We start from the raw sequence: 18,372 nt of genomic DNA on the forward strand, positions 1-18,372 counted from the left end.
TGGTTGATGTAGAGCCACAGGTTTCCACGGAAGAAGGCGTTGAGTCGACTGGAGAGTATGAAGACTGTGTGGATTTCGCTGGAGTCGCCGAAATAACTCTAAAGGAGGCCTTATCCGGTAACGAACGAAAAGGATGGAAAGACGCTATAATTTCAGAAGTTCAAAGTTTAATCAAAAACGATACTTTCGATGTTGTCAAGAAACCTATGGGTCGAAATGTTGTTGGTTGCCGATATATATTAACAAAGAAGTTGAATATCGATAGAACTGAGAAGAAGAAAGCCAGACTAGTGGCAAAAGGTTTTAGCCAACGTTACGGCATCGATTATCAGAAAACTTTTGCGCCAGTCGCTAGGCTTGACTCGATAAGACTATTAGTTGCACTTGCAGTGGAGCTGGATCTTAAAATTCATCAGTTGGACATTAATACGGCATATTTAAATGGATTATTAGAAGAGGAGATATATATGAAGGTGCCAGATCTCCTAGATGAATGTTTGCAAGATCTAACTCGATTGGAGCAGCCAGGTTCACTTATACATGAAAGAGCTAGCAAGATGTTATGTGACCTGAGGTCTGGAGGCAGTGTATGCAGGCTCAAAAGATCGCTGTACGGGCTTAAACAAGCTGGTCGACAATGGAACATCAGACTGGACGAGCAGCTGAAGTACATGGGATTACAAGCATCTTTAAATGAGCCATGTCTTTATTTTAAAAATATAGATTCGCAAACTAAACTCTTTGTATTAGTTTACGTGGATGACATTCTCGTCGCTTCGCAAAGAGGTGAATGCATCGAAGATTTCAAAAAGGAACTGGCCACTAAGTTTGAATTGAAAGATTATGGCATTGTGAAATATATGTTAGGCATAGAGTTTGACAGATGTGACAAAAGCATGAAATTGTCACAAGAAAAATACATTGATGATTTATTAATCAAATTTAATATGGATAAAAGTAAACCAATATCTACGCCTATGGAAGTTAAGCAAAAGATTGAAAAATCTGTAAATAAGTGCAGTGACAGTGAACAGTACCCATATCGTGAGATTATAGGTTCACTGATGTATCTCTCTACGGGAACAAGACCTGATATTACGAATACCGTGGCTGTATTGAGTCAATTCTTGGATTGCCCTAATGAGGAATGTTGGAATGCTGCAAAGCGTGTGCTGCGATACCTAAAGCATACAAAACAATATGGACTTGTTTACAAAAAGACAGGTAAATCTTTGCATGGTTACTCGGATGCTGATTGGGGAGGATGTTTGATAGATAGGCGTTCTTATTCCGGTTATGTTTTCATGTTAGGAGGTGGATGTGTGTCGTGGAAGTCGCAGAAGCAGAAATGTGTCAGCACCTCAAGCTGTCAATCAGAGTATGTAAGTCTAGCCTCATCAATGAAGGAAGCTATCTACTTGAACAGCTTACTTACTGAAGTTGGGTTACGTAAGTTTGCACCATTATCTTTACATGTAGATAATCAGGGGGCGATTTGCCTTGCGAACGATCCAATGTTTCATTCTCGGAGTAAACACATTGACATAAGGTACCACTTTGTACGAAGTGTATTAAAGGACAATAAGAGTATTGAGTTAAAGTACTTACCGACCGACTCAATGCTCGCCGACATATTAACGAAGGCTCTGCCTAGAGAAAAGCACTATATGTGCATGCGTGGTTTGGGCATTGCTTGTTAATTGTTTATTTTTTTATAGTTGTTCTTTGATATCACTTTGATTTGTTTTTATATGTTTTATTTGTGTTACCGTTTATTTTGAATATGCACATTAAGGGGGCGTATTGAAATATTATGTTAATGTGATATTTATAGAATCTGGTTACGCCTATTTTAAGGAGCCACAGTACTGGCAGTAGACGGAACCCTGTCAAATTTGTATTTGTGTAGCAACGGTTCTATGAATTGTTTGTTTACTTTTATGTATGTCAGTCGGTCAATAACAGTTCTCATGTAAACACTGAATAAATTTCTAGTATACACTTTCTTAGTTTAACTGTGCTATAGATCTCTGCTAAATAGTGATAGGTTTATTCCCCACAGTTACATGTACAAAGTTCTTGACTACTTGCAATCAAATAAAAAATGGATAAAGAAAATTGGGTTCAAGGAAAACTTGCAATCCAACTTAGGGAATGAAATTAACATTTAAGGCAGGGGTGGAAAATACGAGGTGTGTAACTTCCTTAGCGGATTTATTGATTATGGTTCCCCTCTTGTACATCCCCTCTGTAGTTACGAGTAGTAATTTAGTAGGTTGAAGTAAATCTTCCATTGCTAGGCAAAATTCACCCTAGAGTGTCTAGTTAAATGCGGTAAGTATGTATAAACTCGAAAAAATTAAAAATGGAAGATTGCGACAAAGGGAAAATTCTTCTGCGAACCCTATATCCCTTATGAGGGATAACTGGAATGCATCTTATGTATCATCATCATCATGAGATAGAAATATATAAATTTGTTTTAAATTGAAGCTGAGGATAGGCTAAATTCGACTTAACCACATAATTTTCTGGCGAAAAACACACATGACACACATCAAAAAAGATGACAAAAGCGTCGGTTGGAGTGCGGAAATGCGCTGCTTATAAACGAGAGGATGTGAGTGCAAACCCCAGCTTGTACTAATGAGTCTGGGATTATGTATGAAATATCATTTGATTAAAATTTTTATTTCTCAATGCACGAAAATATCGTGCGCCAATCTGCATGTACACTCAGCCGTAAAATTAGCCGCTGTACAACTGAGGAAATTCAAAGGTGCGTCTGAAGCTAGTGTAGGCTATTACAATAACAAATCACGCTAGATTTCTAGCTTAATCTGCATTGAACTATTTGCTATAGGAACGAATAACCCTCTTGTACAATAAGAGAACAAGCTGAGCACAGGTGCTCAGAAACTTTTGCGTCGAACTTCGTTTTGATCCAGTGTTCCTTGTCCTGTTAGTCCCGGTAACATTGATATTTAAAAGAAATTTTCTTACAGGACCCTGCGATACAGCGCCCGATTGTAACAAACTAAATTAAGGTCAAATTTCTTTAAGTCTTATCGGATAAGATAGGTACAAAATAAATCGAAGCTTCTTTAGGGACATTACCAAATGTTAATTATATATGTAGGTGTATAGGAAATTTTTGTGCAAAGGAATCCGATCAATCGAGCAATTAGGATAGTTTATAGTATATAATTTTATTTCTAGTATTATAATTCTTGCGGCTGTATCATGTTCATCGTTAATGCGTTTTGGAATGCACTATGATCACGTGACCGACGCTAGAAAATAGGAGTTAAGACAGAATACACGGAGTTCTCAATCATGTTATTGTTTTATTTAATAATCACAATATTTGTCTAACATTATACAGCGGCTACATCACTAGAGCGCTAACAAAAATTCCCATCTTCAATTCTTCAACAAGCATCTATGTCTTATGAGTCTTATGACGAAGAGGGCTTTTTTGTAAGAACGAAACAAATGGTGGCCATTTATCTACGCAGATCGTCTTGAAATAGCAGTTTTTCTATAGCTCTGTAAAAGATAACGTTATATTTTTCTGTGAAAAAGTTAAATGGCTCGCGCACCTGATACTGAAATAAATGAATAAAAATATCAGCCTATATACGTCCCACTGCTGGGCACAGGCCTCCTCTCATGCTCGAGAGGGTCTAGTCCCCAAGCTAGCCCAATGCGGATTGGGGACTTCACATACACCTTTGAATTTCTTCGCAGATGAATGCAGGTTTCCTCACGATGTTTTCCTTCACCGAAAAGATAGTGGTAAATATCAAATGATATGTACATAAGTTCCAAAAAACTCGTTGGTACGAGCCAGGATTTGAACCCGTGACCTCCGAATTGAGAATCGGACGTCATATCCACTCATCCACCACCGCTTATTTAACAATAACTCTTACACTTAATACTTTAATTAACAATAACTCGATTAAGCTTCGTAAACCATAAAAATAAATAATATGTTTTACTCAACCTGCATTTTCGTCTATCTATATTACCCATATGTAAAATGGAATAGAAAATATCTATTCGGCATAAAAACATACATAAAACCAACAAAGTAATTAGTCACAAGTACACCAAATAGGATGCCGCTCAGCATAAGCAGTGTCTATTAGACACGGCACTGGTGTTTATATAGGGCACCAAAAATTAAAACTTAAAACTAAAACAATTAAAACAGAAACAGAACAGAGAACAGAATAAAATGTACTGTGTACTTCTCATAGGTACTATTATCATTAGAGCGCTTCTCATTGAAATCGATACGGATCAGTTTGGTTTGATATTCATTTCATCTAATCGATGTTTCGTAACTGCAATTTAGCTTCTATATCTGGTACTAACTGTCAGAAATTTGTAATTAGACCATGTTAATTCAAGGTCTAGTGAGTCTATACGCCTACTGAGAGTAATTTACATAGTAAATAAGTGCTCTGGCTTCCAAATTACGCATTTTATTTCGTTAATTTAGTTAGTATGAAATCTTAGTTCTCATATACTCTCTCTTATCTTGATTATATGTTCTATTGTCGTGCCCCTATTGTATAAAAGAGGAAATATAGTCGATTTTATTGTATTAAAAAAAACAGAGTTACTTACCTTTTTCAACTATAAATACCTACATATATTTGGCGAAAGATAGTAAAATATTAAAAAATATCTACTTACCTATAATATTAATTAAAAGAGAAAGACTAACTTTTTTTTAATAATAGACTCTGAGCTGTACTTTAATATGACATTGACCTAGGTAGGTAGGAAAATCCTTATAAGTACTTTACAATATGAATGATAATTTCCAACAACTTTAGAAAATGACTTTGCCAACAGTTTTAGATAAACAAGATACATATATATACAACAAAATTAGATACCTAATGAAAAGTTGTTCCACTGTTCCGTTCCATAAAAAGGAAATAGAATATGCTAACTTTCTAAATAAAATCAATCCGCAAAGCTAAATAGTCATCTGCATGATTAAGTAACGTAAAATGTTAATGAAATATGGTAGAAACCATAGGTATTATAAAAATGTTGGCCGCAAAAAACCGGCCAGGTAGTGTCCCCTCCCTAACTGCCACGAAGTTAGCCACGCTCTGGCAGCTGCGACCCGTTCGCGCCTACATTCACTGAGTTTTGCTCAATGTTCTCGGATCCGTGACTTTTAACTAAACAAAACCCTATTTACGCTTGAAACTTAGTTTTAAACACGAACTACGGCATTATTTTACAAGTAAACCCCAAACAAAGCCGTATTACAACAACATGTAACATAGCAACCACTGCGCCAAGTTTTTCGTGTTGTTTATAGTTTTAGTCGCGGTAACCTGGCGGAATTAGAGAGCGCAACAGTTTGTTGGCCGACTTTCTGCGCGTGGGGCGCATTTTATTTTGTACGGTTATACTTTGCGTTCGAGGCAAGCAGTCATTCATTGCGTTCTAAGACGCGCTATCGAGTCGCGCGTTGAGACGTCGAAAAAGTTTATAAACGAATTAAAAGAGTGTTAATGTATGAAAAAACGAAACGAATTTCGATAAAATTACGAAAAAGTGTTCCGCACGAGTGTTAGAGTGTGTTTGTGTTGGTTGTATCGTAGTGTTACAAAGTGCATTCTTCGGTGATTCATCTCGAGAAACAAGAAATCTCTGTGTCATAGTTATAGGTATTTTGTGTAACCGCTAAACTAAGTGAAATGGTCACTTTTTGGAGCTGGGCCGGTTGATCTGATCCGTTACAAAAAGGTAAGTTATGCTTTGATATTCATGGCATTTATCTTTCTAGCATGCCAAATGACATTGTGAACGTAGTTTTTTTATTTATTTATCGATTGAATCTTATCTACAATACTTTCTATTTTAGCATATCATTTTTAGTCGTAAATAGTTTCGCATGTATGCTTATATCAGTGTTCAAAGTAGTCTCGTCTACAAAACATTACAAATGTTATCCTTATGTAAATATTTATGTGTTCAAACAAAAATGGTTCAAAGCGATCATTAAAAATAAACCTTTGACACACGGCCTGTAATGCCAGAATGCTGCCATGGGCCAAAGCAATTTAAAAAACTAATCGGACCATAGAGTACTTAACGTCAAGTAGGTACACGCTGGCCGTGAGCCGATTCAGTCCATGCCACGTTAGGTATAAAAAAGTTAGCGCCGTACCGGTCTGGCAAACTGGTCGTAAATTTAAATATGGAACTTGATGTCCCTTAAAGAAAATACGCTTCGGGGAAACTGGGTAGAGCCCGTCTATGTTATTAACTTTACACCCACTGTGACTGTTCTTTGTCAGCTGTCACTGCAGTCTACGCAGTTTAACTCGTTTTAGCTATTTGCCTATTTCTCGGGCCCTATTTCTCGTGTACTTTGCGATCCTGCCTCTCCCTTCCCCTTGTAAGTACTCCTTGAATGCCCTAACTTTAATTACACTTCCCTATCCTAGAAATAGTGTACCTGGGGGCGTGGGGGCCTAGCCAAGATGACAATTGTACATCGATAAGCGCCAAACGAATAAAAAATGCATTGGAATGACAGTTGCTATGAAAAGTCACGTTGGGGTTTTTTTTATACCACGTCGGTGGCATACAAGGATACGGCCCGCCTGGTGGTAAGCAGTCACCGTAGCCTATGTACGCCTGCAATTCCAGAGGAGTTACATGCGCGTTGCCGACCCTAAACCCCCCCGTTGAGCTCTGGCAACCTTACTCACCGGCAGGAACACAACACTATGAGTAGGGTCTAGTGTTGTTTGGCTGCGGTTTTCAGTAAGGTGGAGGTATTTCCCCAGTTGGGCTCTGCTCTAGATGTGGAATGACATCCACTGGCTGTGCCCTACCACACAAAGCGTGATGACATTCACAATGCCCATAACCTCTCTTTTGGCCGTAGTTTAAGGACGATTGGGGTTTTCTATCAACGATTAGCATTTTGGTTAGGCCCCGTCTAAAACTTCTAAAAGGGGCTTTGGCTTGGTCTGATTCTGCATTCAAAACTGATTTTCGTGCCAAGTTAATTTTATACCTGTCAGACTATCGCTAGTATCGCTCCCCTTTGGGTAGTTTATTCCGAAGTTGCATCCCCTCTTTTACGCAAGGGTTACATTTTACAAGTTGTTTCTGATACATCGTCCCTCTAGAGGGTACTATTACCCAGAATAGATGGAGTACCTAGGTAACTAGGTATATACATCTAGGTTGGCAAACAGTATAAACCTAGTGTAATTTTTATAATAATTATCTACTTAATAATCTTAATATACATATATTTTAGATCAAAGGGAGGAATCTCAAGATGTAGGACGTAGTGAGTTAACCTAATACACATGAAATTAGTAGTAACGCGTATATGTAATGTAATATGCTTTGAACAATTCATGATACTCATGTACAGTCAGAATTTATAGTAGCGCATGAAACATCATCGCGCCAAAAGTATCTGTCGTCCTCGATTACTTTACCAATTAGAAATAATAGGCGAGTAAGACAGAGCTCAACGAGGGTGCGGAGTATTAGGGCTCATAGAGGCGGAATGCAACCCGACTGCAATTTGTATGGGAACTGCACGCCGACGTTGCTGTTGGCGTTCCCATACAAGTTGCAGTCCGTTTGTATCGGCCCTTAGTGAGCAACGCGCATTTAGCATGTTCTAATCTAACTCTAATAGCTTTGGAGTTGCAGGCGTCCATATGCGGTGACTTGCCCCATAATTTTTTTTCGGGAAAATTTTTTTTCTTCAACTCTTTCCTAATCAGAACACGATATCGAATGTGCCCTTAAATGGATCCCCGCTATTTTTGTTACATTCTGCATATAAGACATATTTTTATTAAGCTCTCAGTGAATGGTAGATACTGTTGATTGACTCATAGTCTGATACGCTACTTTTGGTGCTGACCGTACCATCCGTACATGCTTAGGTAGATACGCGGATTGGAGCTCACATCATAATAGCTACCTAACGTACGTACTCGTATAGTATAGTATTCTACATATAGTTTATTTAGATTAGATCCTAAATTTACACCTTCGTAAAGTTTTATAGTAGTCAGTTAGGCACAGTAAGCTGCAGATATAACTGACTGAAACTTGTTTGCAGGGGGGACAGTTATCTCTGCAGCTTAGTAGTACCTAAAATATTTTTGTCAAACATGCAATGAAATATTGATGTTATGCTCCTTATAATAGGCTGCGAAGTATGACGTTTCGTTTGCTGCTAGGACAAGAGGTCGTTAATAGAATTTCATACAAATTTTGCAGGCCTAGGCCGGCAAAGTCCTCTTTTATAATTTCCATTCCACATAAATTTGTGGCACAGGCATCATGATATTCAGTTATAAAAAACTAAGGAACATTTCCTTTCTGGTTCACTATGATATTCTGGTGTCTGTGAACCTAGCATATCAAGTGCTAGCATCTCAACTTTTCTTGAGAGTTCTAGTAGCATCCCTAATAGTTCTATAGTTCTAGGTAGTTTTTTTTAATAGTTCTACTTATTTACGCGAAAAAAATGAAAATTGAAAATGAGATGCTAACTTCCCATTTTGACACACTAGCATCCCAGCCGTTATCCACTCTACAGCCTCAAAATAGCATTTAAATGGAAGCTAGTAACATTTCAAGGCGATCTATAATGAGTTCTAGTCAAAACTGTAAAAATTTTTTTTTCATATAAGTATGGGATACGAACATCAAAAAAAATTGTAGGTTTCTTCTAACTAAAACTAAGTTCGAGCTGAAATCCAAGGTTTGACAGCCAGCATCTCAGGAGTTCTGGATAGCCAGCTCCCTAGTGCATTAGAATACATACAGTTCTATCTTCTAGAACGAAATTTGACAGAGTTTTGATAGAAATTGTCCGAAAATAGTCTTGAAATCCAGTAAATGCTAAGCTCTGAGCATCGCATCCCAGCCGATGCAGATCTGATACCCAGCATCTCAGCAGTTCTAGATAGCCCGCTCCCTAGTGCATTAGAAAACACACAGTTTTATCTTCTAGAATGAAAATTGAAAAAGTTCCTAAGGATTTTTGTTCGAAATAGTCTAAAAATCGAGTAAATGTTAAGTTTTGAGCTAGCATCCCAGCGAAAGCTGGTCTGATACATATCATCTCAGGAGTTCTAGATAGACAGCTTCCTAGTGCACTAGAATATACAGAGATTTATCTTCTAGAACGAAATTTCACCGTTTTTTGACAGACTTAGTCCGATACAACTCTGAAATTCGTGAAATTGTTAAGTTCTGGGCTCAGCATCCCAGCGAATGCAAGTCTAATACCCAGGATCTCAGCAGTTTTGGATAGCTAGCTCCCCAGTTCATTAGCATCCACACAGTTCTATCTTCTAGAACGAAATTTAGCAGAGTTTTGATAGACTATGTCCGAAAATAGTATCGATATCGAGATATTGCAAAGTTCTGAGCTTAGCATCCCAGCCAATGCAGGTCTGGTACCCGGCATCTCAGCAGTTCTGGATAGCCAACTCCCTATTGAACTAAAATACACACAGTTCTATCTTCTAGAACTAAGTTTGGCAGAGTTTTGAAAGACTATGTCCGATAATGGTATCGAAATCGATGTAATGCTAAGTTCTGAGCTTAGCATCCCAACGAAAGCTGGTCTGATACCTAGCATCTCAGAAGTTCTAGATAGACAGCTTCCTAGTGCACTAGAATACACACAGTTTTATCTTCTAGAACGAAATTTGGCAGAGTTTTGATGGATTATGTCCGAAAATAGTTTCGATATCGAGATATTGCAAAGTTTTGAGCTTAGCATCCCAGGCAATGCAGGTCTGGTACCCGGCATCTCAGGAGTTCTGGATAGCCAGCTCCTTAGTGAACCAAAATACACACAGTTCTATCTTCTAGAACTAATTTTGGCAGAGTTTTAATAGATTATGTCCGAAAATAGTATCGATATCGAGATATTGCTAAGTTCTGAGCTTAGCATCCCAGCGAAAGCTGGTCTGATACCTAGCATCTCAGGAGTTCTAAATAGCCAGCTTCCTAGTGCACTAGAATACACACAGTTTTATCTTCTAGAACGAAATTTCACCGTGTTTTGACAGACTTAGTCCGATACTACTCTGAAATTCGTGAAATTGCTAAGTTCTGAGCTTAGCATCCCAGCCAATGCAGGTCTGGCACCTGGCATCTCAGCAGTTCTGGATAGCCAGCTCCCTAGTGAACTAAAATACACACAGTTCTCTCTTCTAGAACTAAATTTGGTCGAGTTTTGAAAGACTATATCTGAAAATGGTATAGAAATCGAGGTAATGCTAAGTTCTGAGCTTAGCATCCCACCGAAAGCTGGTCTGATACCTAGCATCTCAGAAGTTCTAGATAGCCAGCTTTCTAAAGCACTTGAATACACACAGTTCTGTCTTCTAGAACAAAATTTGGCAGATTTTTGATAGACTATGTCCGAAAATAGTATCAATATCAAGATATTGCAAAGTTCTGAGCTTAGCATCCCAGCCAATGCAGGTCTGGTACCTGGCATCTCAGCAGTTCTGGATAGCCAGCTCTCTAGTGAACTAAAATACACACAGTTCTATCTTCTAGAACTAAATTTGGCCTAGTTTTGGAAGATTGTCCGATATAGGTATCGAAATCGAGGTAATACTAAGTTCGGAGCTTAGCATCCCAGTGAAAGCTAGTCTGATACCTAGCATCTCAGAAGTTCTATATAGCCAGTTTCCTAATGCACTAAAATACACACAGTTTTATCTTCTAGAACAAAATTTCACCGTGTTTTGACAGACTTAGTCCGAAATTACTCGGAAAATAATGAAATTGCTTAGTTTTTGAGCTAGCATCCCAGCCAGTGCTGGTCTGATACCCAGCATCTCAGCAGTTCTAGATAGCCAGCTTTCTAGTGAACTAAAATACACACAGTTCTATCTTCTAGAACTAAATTTGGTAGAGTTTTGTAAGACTATGTCCGAAAAATGTATCGATATCGAGATATTGCAAAGTTCTGAGCTTAGCATCCCAGCCAATGCAGGTCTGGTACCCGGCATCTCAGCAGTTCTGGATAGCCAGCTCCCTAGTGAACTAAAATACACACAGTTCTATCTTCTAGAACTAAATTTGGTAGAGTTTTGAAAGACTATGTCTGAAAATGGTATAGAAATCGAGGTAATGCTCAGTTCTGAGCTTAGCATCCCAGCGAAAGCTGGTCTGATACCTAGCATCTCAGGAGTTCTAGATAGCCAGCTTCCTTGTGCACTAGAATACACACAGTTTTATTTTCTAGAACGAAATTTCACCGTGTTTTGACAGACTTAGTCCGATACTACTCTGAAATTCGTGAAATTGCTAAGTTCTGGGCTTAGCATCCCAGCGAATGCAAGTCTAATAAACAGGACCTCAGCAGTTCTAGATAGTCAACTCCCTAGTACATTAGCATCCACACAGTACTGTCTTCTAGAACGAAATTTGGCAGAGTTTTATAGACTATGTCTGAAAATGGTATAGAAATCGAGGTAATGCTAAGTTCTGAGCTTAGCATCCCAGCGAATGCAAGTCTAATACCCCGGATCTCAGCAGTTCTAGATAGCCAGCTCCCTAGTACATAACTATCCACACAGTTCTGTCTTCTAGAACGTAATTTGGCAGAGTTTTGATAGACTATCTCCGAAAATAGTATCGATATCGAGATATTGCAAGTTCTGAGCTTAGCATCCCAGCCAATGCAGGTCTGGCACCTGGCATCTCAGCAGTTCTGGATAGCCAGCTCCCTAGTGAACTAAAATACACACAGTTCTCTTCTAGAACTAAATTTGGTCGAGTTTTGAAAGACTATATCTGAAAATGGTATAGAAATCGAGGTAATGCTAAGTTCTGAGCTTAGCATCCCACCGAAAGCTGGTCCGGTACCTAGCATCTCAGAAGTTCTAGCTAGCCAGCTTTCGAAAGCACTTGAATACACACAGTTCTGTCTTCTAGAACGAAATTTGGCAGAGTTTTGATAGACTATGTCCGAAAATAGTATCGATATCGAGATATTGCAAAGTTCTGAGCTTAGCATCCCAGCCAATGCAGGTCTGGCACCTGGCATCTCAGCAGTTCTGGGTAGCCAGCTCCCTAGTGAACTAAAATACACACAGTTCTCTCTTCTAGAACTAAATTTGGTCGAGTTTTGAAAGACTATATCTGAAAATGGTATAGAAATCGAGGTAATGATAAGTTCTGAGCTTAGCATCCCACCGAAAGCTGGTCTGATACCCTGCATCTCAGAAGTTCTAGATAGCCAGCTTTCTAAAGCACTTGAATACACACAGTTCTGTCTTCTAGAACGAAATTTGGCAGAGTTTTGATAGACTATGTCCTAAATAGTAACGATATCGAGATATTGCATAGTTCTGAGCTTAGCATCCCAGCCAATGCAGGTCTGGTACCCGGCATCTCAGCAGTTCTGGATAGCCAGCTCCCTAGTGAACTAACATACACACAGTTCTATCTTCTAGAACTAAATTTGGTAGAGTTTTGAAAGACTATGTCTGAAAATGGTATAGAAATCGAGGTAATGCTAAGTTCTGAGCTTAGCATCCCAGCGAAAGCTAGTCTGATACATAGCATCTCAAGAGTTCTAGATAGCCAGCTTTCTAGTGCACTAGAATACATAGAGTTCTATCTTCTAGAACGAAATTTCACCGTTTTTTGTCAGACTTAGTCCAATCATAGCATCCCAGCGAATGCAAGTCTAATACCCCGGATCTCAGCAGTTCTAGATAGCCAGCTCCCTAGTACATAACTATCCACACAGTTCTGTCTTCTAGAACGTAATTTGGCAGAGTTTTGATAGACTATCTCCGAAAATAGTATCGATATCGAGATATTGTAAAGTTATGAGCTTAGCATCCCAGGCAATGCAGGTCTGATACCTGGCATCTCAGCAGTTCTGGAAAGCTAGCACTCTAGTTAACTAAAGTACACATAGTTCTGTCTTCTTGAACGAAATTTTATATAGTTCTGATTGACTATGTCCGAAACTACACTGAAAATCCAGTGAATGCTAAGTTTGGAGCTAGCATCCCGGCCAATGTAAGTTTGATACTCAATATCTTAGCAGTTCTGGATAGCCAGCTCCCTAGTGAACTAAAATACACATATTTCTATCTTCTAGAACTAAATTGGGCAGAGTTTTGAAAGACAATGTCCGTTAATGGTAACGAAATCGAGGTAATGCTAAGTTCTGGCCTTAGCATCCCAGCGAATGCAAGTCTAATACCCAGGATCTCAGCAGTTCTAGATAGCCAGCTTCCTTGTGTATTGGAACACACACAGTTTTATCTTCTAGAACGAAATTTGACCGAGTTTTGATAGACTACGTCTGAAACTACTCGGAAAATCGTGAAATTGCTATGTTCTGGGCTTAGCATCCCAGCCAATGCAGGTCTGATACCCGGCACCTCAGCAGTACTGTATAGCCAGCTCCCTAGTACATTAGCATCCTCACAGTTCTATCTTCTAGAACTAAATTTGGCAGAGTTTTGATAGACTATGTCCGAAAATACCTGGCATCTCAGCAGTTTTGAAAAGTTAAAGGCACAACTATTCTGCCATTCAGTACCATGCAATATTCGCTCATTCTAAATAACTGTGCAATATAAGCTGTATTTGCACAAATGAAATCATTAAAAAAATATAAAAGTTATATATAGTCTTTGATTTTATTAAGCAGTATTCACACGATCATACATGTCGGTTTTACACGACTCTATCCTATATCTTGAAATGATGCTGACCGGGTCGTGTAGACGCGGCCCGCAGCTATATTAATTGGCTGTATGCGTTTTTCTTAGTGGATACATGTTTTTAAAAAGTAAAAAACAATACAGTAATAACTTTCCCGTCGGCTAAAACACAACAATAATGGTTTGAATTTTTTTAATTTGTGTTTGACTATAACGAAGAACTTCTCGTACTATTTTTGCTACAATAAGGTGAACATTTCCGAGTATATTGGAGAAAACAAATTTACGTTTTTAAAACCTGTATCTTGGTCTATAAAATTTTACATAAAAAACTGCATACGAAACTTTTATTTATATATCAGCAGAATAAATATAATCTTCGATATAAACATAGTTTAAATTTACACTTTCATAGAACAAATTATACGGAAAACGAAATATGTTAAACGAAGGTGCAAAATTGTGCAACAAACTAACGCCGGGTATTAAAAATAGTCTTTCGTTCTAAATATTAAAAAATAAACTTCAACGATATGTTATTAAAAGTGAAAACATTTCGCTTAAATAGTTAAATATAACAATTGAAAATATGTAAAAACAAAATCAGCCCATTAGCTTGAACGAATGTTTTCAAATACAAACCCGCTATACCATGTTAACTAACATAAAAAAAAAAATTACTGCCACTAAAATACTTTTACATTCGAACCATGATATATTTCGATCGAAATCTATTAATTCTTAAATACTGCACTCGCGTACTAAGACGCCGTTTTCGAATTTAGTCATAAAAAAGTCAAATCGATAGATTTAGCGTATGAAATTGTACACCTTTTGCTAATTATTATAAATAATAAGTACTAGTTTCTATTAGCACGTCTTGTTATCTTTCATTATAACAAATCATTTTTTTGAAAACAGAGTCACTTAATTAGTAATGATTATTTTTTTGATGGACGTTTAGGTCAACGTGCGTAAAGCAGTGCAGCAGCGCAGCTTATTTGTAAATTTCGTAAAGTTTGCACTGCTAAAAATGGTATTTTTGTATTACACATATCCTGTACTTTAACTTTAATAAACTACATTTTTGTTATTATAAATTTGAAGCAGTGTAAATGAAAGTTGACGAAATCAATTTTTTCCAGAAATTACTTCATAACAAGTGACAATTTCTCTGATAATCGACTTAATTTCAACGTACTTTTGATACTTAAACAATCCACAACATTTGCTGAAACTGTCCATATACATCATTTTGTATAATATACTACCATATTTTTTGATGAATTTTTAAAAACTGTCCCTTTTCGTTACATATTACACAACAAGCGACCTCATTATTAAAAGTCTAGATGATAAAACGTGCTAATAGTAACCAATACGTGTTATTTAGATATTACGTACCTAACAAAAGGTGTACAATTTCAACAACTAAATCTATCAATTTTACATTTTTGCTCTAAAATCGTTACCGGGCTCTTAATTAATTAATATTGTAGTTTTTTCATCGCACGGCCGCGGGTGCGCTACGAATACCGACCTTACTACTATTCAAATAAGTAACTATTCGAATTTAGGTACTCGTGTTTCCTTGGGATGCCAAAACATACACACCAAGTTATTGTATAGCATTAAGGTAAATTTAAATTCTCATATTAAGTGAATAATGTATATTCTTATGAGAATAAATGTCTTAAACCACAAAATTATGAAATTAGCATCCCAGCCAAAGCAGGTCTGATACCTAGCATCTCAGCAGTTATGGATAGCCAGCTCACTACATAGTGCAGTAGAAATCGCATAGTTTTATAGTTTTGTAAGACTATGTCCCAAATAGTATCGAAATCGAGGAATTGCTAAGTTCTGAGCTAGCATTTCGACCAATGCTAGTCTGATACCTAGCATCTCAACAGTTCTAGATAGTCAGCTTCCTATTGCACTAGAATTCACACCGTTTTATCTTCTAGAACTAAATTTGACCGAGTTTTGATAAACTATGTCCGAAACTACTCTGAAAATCGTGAAATTGCCAAGTTCTGACTTAGCATCCCAGCCAATGCAGGACTAATACCTAGAATCTCAGCAGTTCTAGATCGTAAGCTTCCTAATGCACTGGAATACACACAGTTCTATCTTCTAGAACGTAAATTGATGGAATGTGGATAGACTATGTCCGAAACTACTCTGAAAATCGAATAAATGATTAAATGCTAAGTTTTGAGCTATCCCAGCCAATCCAGATCTGATACCCAGCATCTAAGCAGTTCTGGATAGCCAGCTCCCTAGTTCATTAGAAAACACACAGTTTTATCTTCTAGAATGAAAATTAAAAAGTACAGAAGGATTTTTGTTCGAAATAGTCTAAAAATCGCATCCCAGCCAATGCAGATGTGATCTCCAGGATCTCAGCAGTTCTGGATAGCTAGCTCTCTAGTGCACTAGAATACACACAGGTCTACCTTGTAAAATGAAACTTGACAAAGTTTTGATAGACTATGTCCGAAACTCTAAAAATCCAGTATATGCCTTTGAGCTAATATCCAAGCCAATGCAGGTCTTATACCCAGCACCTCAAAGAGTTCTGGATAGCCCGCTTCCTAGTCCTTTAGAAAACACACAGTCTTTTCTTCTAGAATGAAAATTAAAGATGTTCTGAAGGATTTTTGTTCGAATGTCAATCGAAAGAAAATAGCTTTGTTTTATGTAAAAAAATATACACAAAATATTTTTAAAGAAATTTAGTATTAAAGTATTCAAATAAAAACAAAACTTTTTGACGCTTTTTTTCAAAAAGTGTCTTCCACGTTGGAAAATATCTACTAATAAGAGTAATAAGTACTTTATTATAAAGTCAAACATATTTCTTATCGAAAACTGAAAACCGCATCAAAATCATTTAAGTACTTTTTAGGGTTCCGTAGCCAAATGGCAAAAAACGGAACCCTTATAGATTCGTCATGTCCGTCTGTCTGTCCGATTATGTCACAGCCACTTTTTTCCGAAACTATAAGAGCTATACTGTTCAAACTTGGTATGTAGATGTAGTCTATGAACCGCATTAATATTTTTTACATGAAAATAGACAAAAAAAACAATAAATTTTGGGGGTTCCCCATACTTAGAACTGAAACTCAAAAAATCTTTTTTCATCAAACCCATACGTGTGGGGTATCTATGGATAGGTCTTTAAAAATGATATCGAGGTTTCTAATATAATTTTTTTTCTAAACCGAATAGAAAAAAAAATATGATATACATTACCATGCAAACTTCCACGGAAAATTGGTTTGAACGAGATCTAGTAAGTAGTTTTTTTTAATACGTCATAAATGGTACGGAACCCTTCATGGGCGAGTCCGACTCGCACTTGGCCGCTTTTTATTAAAATTTATGTTCCAGAAGTTGGCCTAGTTTTATTGACATGAAGATTTTTAATTAGTGACTACTTACAAATACCAAAACGTGTAACATGTAACGCGTAACTTACATAGACTTATATTGACTTGCATAGTAATGTATTTTCTGGTTTTGCTCATTGTTATGTGTAAATCATTCGTTTTAGGTAATATGACAGTGTACAATCATACAAATAAAATCTATTTTCGAAATTAACTGTCGTGAGTTATACTAACATTAAACTAATTCTACGGATTTCACTCATGTGTTTTTAGTCACTCGCCGAAGTCCGAAACATGTCGCGCGAGTGACTAAAAACACGTGAGTGGAATCCGTAGCATTAGTTCAAAATCTATTCTATTCTATTCTAACAAGTGAACAAAAAACAAATTATTATCAAATTTACTAATTACACGCTCTTTGGACTTATAAAGATAAAAACTTCCATACAAATAAAAGTAAGCCAACTTCTAAAAACTTGTATCTTAAAAACTGCTTAACCAATTTTGGAGCGTTTTTCATCATATATTAAAAAATATATTTGAATTTAAAATGAAAAACTTATTTTCAGATATTCTTCAAAGTCTAGGACATTATTTGCAAGAATAAAGCGCAAACGAGAAAGAATAGGTTTTTAAATATTTCACACAAATCACACAAATATTCTTTTAAGAGATTTAGTCTTAACTCTTTTTTACGTAAATAAAAGTATTTTTGTTTTCAAATGATATATGATATATATGCACTAGGTATCAGACTTGCATTGGCTGGGATGCTAAGCTCAGAACTTAACAATATCTCGATATCGATACTATTTTCGGACACACTCTATCAAAACTCTATCAAATTTTGTTCTGGAAGTTAGAACTGTATATATTATAGTGCACAAGAGATTTGGCTATCTGTAACTGCTGAGATGCTAGGTATCAGACCTGCAGTGGCTAGGATGCTAAGCTCAGAAATAAGTAATATTTCGATTTCCATACTATTTTCGGATGCTGGATTTTCAGTGTAGTTACGGACATAGTCTATCAAAACTGTATCAAATTTCAGTCTAGAAAATACAACTGTAAGTACTCTAGTTCACTAAGGAGCTGGCTATCCGTAGGTGTTCAGATGCTAGCTATCAGATCTGCATTGGCTTGGATGCTAGCTCAAAACTTAGCAATTTCACGATTTTCAGAGTAGTTTCGGACTAAGTCTATCAAAACTCGGTGAAATTTTCTTCTAGAAGATT

General features: G+C 37.0%; 1 protein-coding gene across 1 annotated transcript in view; it reads left to right on the forward strand.

The window, feature by feature from the left end:
* The first annotated feature begins 5,369 nt into the window (after positions 1 to 5,369).
* The window catches only part of LOC133524853 (uncharacterized), a 281,791-nt gene continuing 268,788 nt past the window's right edge, over positions 5,370 to 18,372 (forward strand). Inside the window, exon 1 of the mRNA XM_061861000.1 lies at positions 5,370 to 5,781. The gene's annotated coding sequence lies outside the window, so the exon portion shown is untranslated. The remainder of the gene's footprint in view (positions 5,782 to 18,372) is intronic.

The sequence above is a fragment of the Cydia pomonella genome, chromosome 14, assembly GCF_033807575.1.
Source record: "Cydia pomonella isolate Wapato2018A chromosome 14, ilCydPomo1, whole genome shotgun sequence".
Classification (NCBI taxonomy): Eukaryota; Metazoa; Arthropoda; class Insecta; order Lepidoptera; family Tortricidae; genus Cydia; species Cydia pomonella.